General features: G+C 52.8%; 1 protein-coding gene across 1 annotated transcript in view; it reads left to right on the top strand.

Annotated features, from left to right (window-relative positions):
* Nucleotides 1-9803, top strand: part of INAFM2 (InaF motif containing 2) — a 110374-nt gene that overhangs the window by 84608 nt on the left and 15963 nt on the right. The gene's annotated exons all lie outside the window — the stretch shown is intronic.

Genomic DNA, 9803 nt, shown 5'->3' on the forward strand with positions numbered 1-9803 from the left:
GACCGCCCCTGCTGCGTTACTCATCCAGCAGTGCCGCCATCCGTCACTCCGGGAACAGCTGGAACCTCAGACCGTACTGTGACATCCGTGAATGAGGCAGAGCAGGAGGAGGTTGACTTTCGGGGTTGGCCTTGTTTGGTTGGTGGTGGTTTGCTCTGTGGGCTGGGTTTTTTTTTCCCCATTTTCCTGAAGGTTCTTTTGCCAGAAGCGTTGGTGCTGTGCTGTTGGTTGGCTGAGGGAGTCGGAGCGAGCGTGGCAGTATTTGTGGGTGTCCTCGGTGGGTGTCGTTGCATAGAGCACACTGAAGTTCTGCTTTGTGAAGGAGCATTGCACGCTCTGCTGCCCACCTTCAGGGGTGGAAAGCTTGGACACTGTACATACAACGAAGGATTGAATTAAACAGCTGCCACACAGGCAAACTCCCACAAGTTTTAACAGGGAGAACTTAAAGCTTTTTGTACTGTTAGTGTTTCGCTCGTAGTCTGTCTGTACTGGGTGACAGCAGCTTAATACTGAGTTTGGAAATACTGCAGCTTGAAAAGCCTGAATTGGTCACTAAGCACGTTGGTACAGTAACATCCTCCAACCTGGAGGGGACGCACAGGGTTTTACACCTGTCCTCTCATGTGAGAGAGGTCTGGATAATGCCTTCACTTTCTAGTTGAAGGCGTGGTGAATCAGTGTCAAACGCATCGTGGGATGGGGGGGGGGGGAGGGACTCTAAATCCTGAGCAGGGCTCTGTTCATCAGATTTCCTGTGCTGCCCCTTTCCTCAGGCACGGCCGCTTCGCAGCGAGCGGTTATCACTGTGATACCAAAACAGCTCCTGGTACTGGGGAGCGTTCAAGGTTAAGGGCTTTAATCAGCGTGCTTTGTAATTAGATCAGCTTGTACTGGGCAGCCCTGTGGTCTTGGGGTGGTTCCCAGAGAGGTGTAGAGTTCGAGCGGCGTGTGGTACGTTTATATATGTAGATGTGTGGATGTATTTATGTGCGTGTATGCTTACAGACGTGGCGGTGCATCTGGGCCATGCCTCGGGCCTCCTCTGGAGAGCAGCAGAGGTAACAGGGAAAAGCTCTGGACACACCCCTGAGGGTGTCTGCTGTGACTCTGCCATGGCAATGGTCCCAGCCCGACCCCCGTGGGCTGGTGGCAGGGTCCGCGTGCTGCTGCACCTTGCCTGCTCCTGAAGATGCTCGCTGTGTTGGGGGTTGGGAAGAGGCAGAGGGAAGCTTCTCCTCGCTTATCGGGGATCCACAGGCGTTTCCTGTCCTGGGAAGGACGCAGCTGAGGGCAGAGTGATGCTGGGGGCGTTGAACAAGGGAAGCGTTCCCTTCTGCAGCAGCTCGGTAGGTTTTGCAGATCCAGAGTTAGCTGATGGATTTCTGGAAGGAATGAAAACCACCCTGGGTTCGCGTGCTGAAGCTGCTGGCTCTGGGCAGCCGGCTCAGCTGATTTGTTTCTTGCTGTGTGTGTTCAGGGCCGCTGTGCAGCTCAGTCCCTGAGGTCACAGACCCGATACAAGTGCAGCCCAAGCACCGTGACCCCAAGGTAAACCCCCCCTCCCCCAGCTCCATCTGGGCCTTGTTCTCCTGCATGCAGGTGGCAGAGGATGCGGTTTGAGCCTGCTGGGCTGCTCCGTGGTGCTCGTGGCACCGAGGAGGGGGAGAAGCCGTTTCCCTCCCGGGCTGGGTGTTGCTGTGCAATTTCAGTACAAGATAACACATCGTGAAAGTAGCAGGGGTTCTTGTTTCCACCCTCCGGGGGGCATGAGCTGAGCCCGAGCTCTGCGGTGCTGCTCCAGCTCTGTGTACAGTGCCTCCCTCGGGCGTGGAGCCCTACTAAAAATCTCCCTGCGTTCGGGGCTTTCGCTTTGCTTGTGGTTCAGGGCTGGTGACAGAGCTGCTGAGTCACCCTGTTGTTGCTGCTGAGCTGTGCCCTTCGCACGGAGGCAGGCAGGGAGCTGGCAGGCAGGGAGCTGACAACGGTCCCACACGCTCTGCCCGTGCTGGAAATGGGGAAGGGGCTGCACCCGGGGTGGGGGGGGGGGGGGCACGCAAAGCAGCTGCCCCTCAGGGCGCTGCGCAGCTGCGCTGAGCCGTGCTCCTCTTCCCTGCTTTGGGGCAGGAAGATTAGAAAGAGATTTCCTTCTCCCCCCCCCCAATATAAAAGAATTCACAACTGCGAAGGAGAGACAAAAACGTTCTTGAGAACAGTACTGAGCCCAAGTGGGGGGAGCAGGGATTAACTGCAGCGCAGCGCGGGGTCGCCCCGCTTGCACCTGCTGCTGGCTGAGAGCCGCGGCCCCCAGCAGCTGATGCCCAGGCCCAGTTGTCAGCCTGAACTGGGACGGGGTCCACACGGGTCTGCTGCAGGAGCTTGGTGCTACGGCTGCGCCCGCACTCCAGCCCAAGCATTCCCACAGAGCCGCGTTTGCAGTGCTGCTCCTGGTGGGCCCAGCGAGGGTTGGCAGTGATGCGGCCGAGCTGGCAAACAGCGGCGTCCCCGTGCAAAGGGGTTTTTGTTTCTCCCAAGGAGGCAGCTGCTGCCGCAGCACGCGGGCACGCATCTTCCCTTCCACTGACTCGGCACGATTTGGTCGCAGCAAAGCCTCCCGCAGCTCTGCACCCGGCTGCTTCTCTTCGGAGCGCAGTCGTGGAATGGTTGGGTTGGAAGGGACCCGAACCCCCCCAGCCCCTCCTGTGAGCTGGTTTCCCCCCCTGCATCGGGCTGCCCAGAGCCCCATCCAGCCTGGCCCTGCACGGTCGTTACGCCAGCACCTTTAATTGCTGCCTTTCTCTCTCTGACTGTGCCTGAAGACCAAACCCCAGATGATCCCGCTGGACAAAGACATTTAAATCAATTCTCTCACCGTCGTTCCCATCCTTCTTTCCCTACTCCTTCCACACACCCCATGATTTATTCATCCTGGGCTGCGCTTCCGTGTCTGCTCCAGTGCCATCTGAGGATGGCAGAGAATTAACTTTAAAATGTTAGGAAAGGCCGGGCAAGGGGCAAGATGCACCTGAGTCAGAGCAATCCCAGTGCTGCTGGAGCCCTTGCAGACTGGAAGCCCCACACTGCCATACTTGTTCCTCTTTTGAGCACTTAAAATGAACTAAAATTTAAAGTCCCTATGTGCATTTTCTTCTCTCAGAGCTACAGCCCTCTTCAGGACCTGTCTGCGATAGTTCGCCTGTGTGTATAGCTAATGAGCAGAGCTTTGGAAAGACAATATTTGCTTTAGGAATTCCTCTTTGGAGCTATTAAAGCCGTGATCCAGTGCGTAGCTGGGGCTGGCCGAAGAAGGAGGCGGGTGATCAAAGGGATTTGGGTCTGGTGGTGTTGATGCTGAAGGGTCTGGCAATTTCTGACCCCACCGGTGGGGAGGAGGACAGATCGAGCCCTACAGCTCTTCCTAAATGTAAATAACCCCAAGTGCTCTGTGCTTCTGTGGTCCTGCCCAGGCGGCCAGCCCCTGTGGGCTGTCCAGGGTCTTTGTTGCTCAAGAACAGCAAGAAGAGACGTGAGTAATGGAAATGAAGGGTGGCTTTCACAAGTGCCTTTCTTTGCTTGCATCTTCATTGCTTTTAAGCTCCTTTATTCCCCCAGGTTTGAAGGAGGCTGTGGTCAGCAGCAGTTTCATTGCGTGTCTGAGCTCTGGAAATTCACCTGGCTCTGAATTTCCCCCCGTTCAAATCCGAATTTTATGCCATTAGTGACAGCTTTTAGCAAGTTTTCCACCAGTGAGCTCAGGAAGGAGCCTAGTGCTGTGCAAGATGAATTGTAACTTCCCTGGCTAATTGTCAGAGCACGGTGTTCACACCCAGGAAAGCTCTGAGCTCCAGACCTTCTACCTGCAGGGGCACAGCGTTGCTCAGTCCGAAACGCTGCAAGCATTCCCATAGCAACAGCCACCGGGGCTGCAGATGGGAATTATGACTCTGTTCCATGTTCTGGCACGAGGAGAAGCTGGGCTCTGTGGGATTGGGCAGATCCCAGTTCAGACATCCAGGGGAAGCTGGAGGGAATAACGAATGGTAATAGCAGAATGAACGGCTCTGGATGTAAGGCTCTAGCCAAACAGAGCTAATTGCTCACCTTGCTTAAACTCAGTAGATGCTGACATTTCCACGATGAGTATTAATGCGTTTGGGTTGGGGTTTTTTCTTGGACTACGTATCCATCCGTAGAGCGTGGCACGGCTTTCTGAAAGCAGTTCCCGGCCGTGCCGGTGCCCTGACTTGCACTGAGATGATCTAACCCAAATATTTTGCTCATTGTGGGCTTGGATGCGAGGACGGCTTTGCTCAAAACAGGATTTCTGTTACAGCTGTGACATGGGTTCCCCCTGGTAGGACTATTCCATCCATGTGCAGTGCAGAGCCTTGGAGGAGCCACGTTCCCCCATTGCCTGCTCCATCCCTTCCCACTTGGCCCAATTTGAGGCCAGCAGTAAACATTATCACCCAGTCTGTATCGCAGATATCTTTTACCCATAGCCTCTCACACCCAATCTGAGGCCAACGGCTTCATTCTGAGAAACCAACTTATCCTGCTGGCAGCTTGATTTTGGGGATGATAAATCCCACTGATGTGCTCGTGGTTCTCTCTCCAAGATGCATTCAACCCCACTTTCCAGCCTACAGTGGAACAAAAACTTGCCTTAGTGAATTAAAGTTCATGCCAGCACGTAATGGTTGAGGTGGGGAGGCTCCCGGAGCAAGATACGAAGCTGCTCGTGGCTGAGGGGAATGAGTCCTGGCTGTAGGGCTCTGCTCCCATCCAGATATCCCGTTCCCAGGCAAGAGAGCTTCAGTGGCTTTTTTTCTTTTCCAATGGAAGTCAATATATAAAAACCAATATTGAGGCTGAAGTGTTTCAAAGCCTTGGAGGAAAAGGATTGCCCCTTCCTTCTTCTCTTTTTTCCTCTTCTCTCTCTGTAATAAAAGAGCGGTAAGGAAAAGCGAGAGAAAGTAAATTAAAGAGAAGTCCAGTGCCTTCCTGAAGGACTCCTGTGAAATGCTGGGTGCTCGTCCCACGGTGTCACCATCCTCGGACAAAACTCCCTTTGCATGGGGATGTCATTCCCCACTCTGCCTTTCGTAGTATTTGTTGATTTAAGCCAGACCCTCAGGGATTCAATTTCTGTGCAGAACGCAAGGATTTAGCTGCACGGCTGATGTTAATGCTAATAGGATTTGTACAGCTAAACTCCAAGCCTCACCATAAAACTTTCTGCTCTCTTGTTATCTTAACTCTTTTGCTGCCCTCCAAGTGCCTGTCGTGGCAGTACGGCGATTCCCAGCATCCCCACGAGCTTCAAAGTCCAGCACTGCGCCCTACATCGTCCCTGCAACCTGTGGGCAACCTTGGAGAAAGTGAGACGAGGAAGGTTCCTGGCTCACCATGAGGACATCTCGTGAATGCCATCGTTGGAGGTGACCTGCAGGGATGCCTCTGCTTTACAGCAGTGAGGGGAACGAGGTGTGGGTGTGCTGATTCACACGACCAAGTGAGTTTCGAAACAAATGAGCCTGGTCACCACCCGCACTTCCCCTTTCGGTGAGGTTCAAGCTGCACAGAAGTGCTGTTTTTTAGGGAAACAAACATCTGACAATACCTGTTTCATACTAAAACAATAATCTGGTATTCGTTATAGGGCAGGCAGAGCCCCAAGTGCCTGAGTGCTTATCTAGATGTGCCCAATCCTGGCCTTTGCCAGCAGCATATTATATTTTCTACATCACGTATCACATTTCCTCATAGCATGGGAGCAGACAAGCAGGACCGGGGATAATTCAGGTTTCTCAGTGAAGCAGAAATGTGCTCGGAAATGAGCTTGAGCTATCCAGGTACACTGTGATACTCTGGGCTTTCTCCTGTGGAAAGCATGGAGCTAGGTACCACGGCACCGAAACCCCCAGTGGGAAATGGGGACAAACTCAAGGAACAGCTCCACAAGTGGGAGCAGCAGGATGTGGAAAGTGGCAGAGGTCTGCAGGTGAAAAGCAAACGAAACGATGCTGAACGTGCAGAGGGAAGGTGTCTGCACGGCGCTGCTTTGGGATGTGGTGCAGAGGATGAGGGGAAGGTTGGCTGAGTGATGGGAGAGCAGCGTTTTGAGGAGGGCTGGGCCCCATTTTTACAAAGCTGCCGTTTCATCCCCCAAGACAAGACTTCACCGCTCTGCTGGCCTGGCCAGCAAAGCAGGTTGGATTCATGGAGGCTCCCAGGAGCACGGAGAAGCAGAAACGTCCCCTCTGCCCCCAGAGCAGCACTGAGGAATGTCACCGACAGTGCATCGGCATCAGCGCTTCACCTGGGGGACGGAGAGGGCTGAAGCTCTAGTGGTGAGGCAGCTGTTTCCTATGGAAATGGAGGCTGGCCTCAGCCTGTGCCGTCGGGATTTCTATTAGGTTTCCTGTCTTAGTTGTGTGCGAGGCAAAAAGTCAACGTTTTGAGCTGTAAACGCAGCGCTGTATTTGTTCCTGCTGACTTACCCCGTCCTCGAGCCTCGCCGTTTGCAGATGGTCCCGTAACTGCAGTTTGCGTTCCCATCGTGTCTTTTGGGACGTGTGTTTTGTGTTCTTGTTTCTCCAGTCTCGCTGTTTTTGTGAATCACACTTCATAAAATAATGGCTGCCCGGGGAACGCGAGGCGTAACGCTTTATCCTTCCCGTGCATGTGAATTTTTCACTAGTGTTGCCACGACCCAGCTCATAGAGCGGAGCCCTCGCTTTCAGCCTGTATTTTGCAGTGTTGCCCAGCACACACCTGCCCTCGCTTCAGCCCACGGTAATGCAGAGATACGTTTTTCACTCTTACTCCTGTGATTTTCTGCTTTAATTCAACCCAAGCTCATTTCCTGGTCCCCACCATGCTCATCTCGAAAGCAAATTTGGTCGCCGCTCTGGCGGTTTTATTCCTAACCCCACCAATACGTTTGGCTCGCAGCGCGTGTGCGTTCCTCACCATGGAAGTCCAAAGATGAAAGGCAAAATAAGAAATACAACAACCCCCCTTCTTTTGCAGTGCACATGTGCTGAGCTTCCCTGGCACGGCTGACGGGGAGAAGATAGCATCTGATGCAACTGCAACAACTTTTCAGCAACTAAATATATATGTGTGTGTGTGTGTGTTAAACCCTCGTAGCAGTAAAGCTAAAAACCTGCAGATGCTTCCCTCAGTCTCAGGCACAGTGCTTTGTATTTGCCATTTTTACAGGTAATGAGATCATCTCGGGCACCTTCGTGCAGTCAGATCCCTCTTAGTCAGCCCAAATCCCTCCTGACTGCTTTCAAGGGAAAAGGGGAAATATTTCACCCGGCTCAGAGTGAGCAAAAGCTGATGTTTGAACAGAAATCCCAGCGGAAACTGCTTATGTAACCACAGCTGGTACGTTGTGCACCTAAACACTGACAGCCAATTTACTTTTTGGTGTAATATAATTCCAAGTCAGTCCATAGAGCCCCACCAGGGATTAATTTGGCCTTTAGTGTTTACTGGGTTAGCCCCAGAGTCGGGGCTGGAGAGGGAAGGAGTGGGACGGCTCCTTCTCCTTTGCTGCTACAGTCGGTGCAGCACGAGCATTTTCTTGAGGTGGAGGCATCAGGTGGGCTGGGATAATTCTGCTAATCCACACCTGGGCTAATCCACACCTGGGCTAATCCACACCTGGGCTTGTTTCCTCGGTGCCTGCTCATTTGAGGAGGTGCCTAGAGAAAATGCAAAGAGCACTGAGCAGGAGAAGCGAGGGTTAAGTCGCTTGGGTACAGAAAGCAGCCCGAGGAGCTGGGTGGGTTTTTTCAGGGCAGGGAGCAGAGCTTGCAAGAGAAAGGGCAGCTGCATGTGAGTAAGCACAGGCTGTTTCCTTTCAGGGAGGGCAGAGCTGATTAAGCAAGTACCTGAGGTTGGAAAACCTGCACGTCATGTTAGGTTTTGCTGAAGGAGCAGAGGTTGTTCTCTTTTGTTAAACGAAGCTAACAGCTTTCTCTTAAGCTGCTCTGTAGTATTTCTTCTTTCTTTCAGTTCTTGTTCACAGGTCTCCGTTGCTAAAGATGAATTTGTAACCCAGCCCCACCGTGCCAGGTGCCACGTGAAGATGTGAGCTCAGGGATCCCACGCTGCCTGGAAAGGTGGGAGCTGGCAGTCCTCCTGCTCAGTGCTCTTCCTTCCCTAAGGCCTGACCGAGGAACCAGTCAGCGCAGGATCCTCCAGACTGCTGTGAGTTGCTGCTTTCAGTGTGTGAACTTTCCCTGGTTGCCTGTTTGCAAGCTGCCTACGTCATGATGCTTTCCATCCACGGCGGTGCGTTTTGCAGGCGCTGGTGGTGGTTTGTGTGAAGCTCTCTGCTGTCTTATTGCTCTGGTTCTGCTTTCTGTGCCTCTCCTGTACTGGTATCTGTTGAGACAAGGGAAAAAATCTGGCCCTTAACCGCTGCTGGGTCGTGCCAGAGCTGTGGGGATTTGCATCTTTCTCGAGTCAGCCCCAAAGCCCACTAGAGATGGGGAATGCAAATCCTTGTCCTGCAGTCCCGTGTGTTTTTCCGTCCCCCTAAAAACAAGCCAGAAGTTGAGATAGGAACATCTCCCGTTGGGGCTTTGGTGGTTTATTTTTCTAGTTAATAAGAGAAAGGGGAAAAAAAAAAAACCAAAACCAACCAGCCCAAGTCTCATCTGTCCCATGTGCTGATGGGCTGAAGAATGGCAGACCCGTGGCTGTGTTCTTCTGCCATCAGCAATTGGGTTCATATTTTTTCCTCCCCCATCCCTTTGAGAAAGGAATGACAGAGGGCCACGCTTCAGAACAAACAGTGTTTTTACACGGGGAGGGAGCTTTGCAGGTGGCTTTGCTGTGGCAGGATACAGTCCTCTATCCTTGACTTCCCATCCTGAAGATATATATCCTCCTGCTCTGGACACTTGGAAGAGTGATGCAGCTCTGCCTTCGCTAAAAACAAGCCGTTAAATGCAGGATTTCCCTTGATTTCTCTCTAAATTTCAGCATCAGTTCTAACCAAACCTTTGCCTTGTGAATGCTGGGAAGCTGTGGTTTTATTTGCAGGAATTACAGTACAACTTAAGCAGCGAGCAAGAACGTTTCCACAGCGCTGTGTCGACGGTGCAGGCTGTTGTGTGTTTTCTTTTTTTGCCAGAAATCCACTTCATTAATGATAATAATGAAAAGAAAAGAGTGTGGTCCTACGGGGGACTGCATCTCTTACTGCAGGTTTCAGTGAGTGACTCAACAGTGGCTGTGGCTGCACGGTAAAACATGGCCATACCTCCCGGGGCAGCACCCTTAGTGAAACCGGGGACGCATCCCTGCCTTTCCACGCGTTATGTTCCTTAGGCACGTAAAATGTTTGCTAACTTCTCATCAGATAACGCCGTGACGGTGGGCTGACAAATGCTTGCACGAACCGTTTCCCGTTTGAATGCTGCCTGAATCAGAGCCGGGGGAGCTCATTGTTCAGCCCGATAGGAGCGTGCATTACCTTCCAACAGGGGATCTGCTCGCGCTGCAGGCGCGCTTAAAGGCACGCACAACCCCCCCCTCGCCGCCTTCCAGGACTGTAGGGCTATTTTAGCTCCGTCCTTTTCTGCTGCATCACCACCGATTGGTATTTGTTTCAGGCAGGCTGCTGGTTGGGTTGTACATCACGCTCAGGTGCAGCGCTCGCTGCCTGGGGCTCCCACGCAGGGCTCTGGGTGGGATTCCTCTTCTCCCAGGGCGCTCTGGAAACGTGGTGGCCAACGAGGTTTACTGATACACCATCGGGTGGGGCTCAACTGGGGGAA

This window comes from Cyrtonyx montezumae, unplaced genomic scaffold (genome assembly GCF_038088225.1).
Source record: "Cyrtonyx montezumae isolate F1298 unplaced genomic scaffold, pur_monq_1.0 scaffold_10, whole genome shotgun sequence".
NCBI classification, from domain to species: Eukaryota; Metazoa; Chordata; class Aves; order Galliformes; family Odontophoridae; genus Cyrtonyx; species Cyrtonyx montezumae.